Source organism: Branchiostoma floridae, chromosome 17 (assembly GCF_000003815.2).
Source record: "Branchiostoma floridae strain S238N-H82 chromosome 17, Bfl_VNyyK, whole genome shotgun sequence".
Lineage (NCBI taxonomy): Eukaryota > Metazoa > Chordata > Leptocardii > Amphioxiformes > Branchiostomatidae > Branchiostoma > Branchiostoma floridae.
This window is the reverse complement of record NC_049995.1, coordinates 1,033,979-1,035,016: the sequence shown is the minus strand read 5'-3', so window position 1 is coordinate 1,035,016 and position 1,038 is coordinate 1,033,979.

Here is a 1,038-nt window from a genome sequence, read left to right as displayed (position 1 = left end):
GAATGAAATGGTCTATAAGTAAAAAATGGAAATCAGTCAGCCCTGTGAAAGAAATTCTTGGACATGAAAAAGTGGACCTTCAGGCATGAAAAAGCGGACCTTTCAAGCGTTTGGGGGGTTCTTCCGACCCCCCCGTACCCCCCCTGGCTACGGGCATGCAGTGTCAACCCAAACGATAGAGGACGTTGGCGAGCGGCCACCAAGCCTTATCTATGTGCAAACACGTCTAATCCCAACAGATGGGGAACAACAGACGTTAAACCGGATAGTGAGTAAGTGAGGGTGAGTGATATGGAGAACATTGTTACTTGGCAACCCTTTGCTACTTAGTGTTACCTCATCATACTAAACATCAAAAGGTTGGCCCGGGTAGCCAACAGCAGGGTGTACAAAATGACCTTAAAGGGGCATCACTGCATGAAATCAGATAATTAAGCATGCTTAATGCCTTTCGTAAATGAAGCTTAAACATTTGAACATAGTTAAGAAATGTTTAAGCTATCTTTAAGCAGTCGTAAATGTCACAACTTACACTCAATCTTTACGACAGGTTTAAGAACAAAGTAAAGCCCGCTTAAAAATACACGCATCTTTACTTGGTCTTTTACGTTGCTTAAATGTTGTAAGGGTCGCGACTGGGCCTTGGGGAATCCAAAATATCATGTGAAAGACGATGGTTAGTGCTGTCTACATAACCCGTTACCGACCCACCGTGTGAGTTTCGGTACGTCTACGGTCCTGGTTTTAGCATTGTCCGCCCGTCAATGTCAGAAAGCACGCTCTAAGGATTTGTACACGGAATTTCCGACAGAGGATATTTTCTCTTGCTACTACATAGAACGACTTATTTCAATCTGGAAGCTGTTGTCAGAAAACGTAGCCAGTGTTTAGCGTCGTTGTGATCCTGTAAAATTAACTTTGCGGTATGGGGTCTCTACTAGACTAACTATGTTGGGTATAAGGAGATAGTTTATCACGGGAGTTGGGCCACCAGAGGGTTTCATTTTCCCACATAGTATCTGGAGGGAGAATATACAG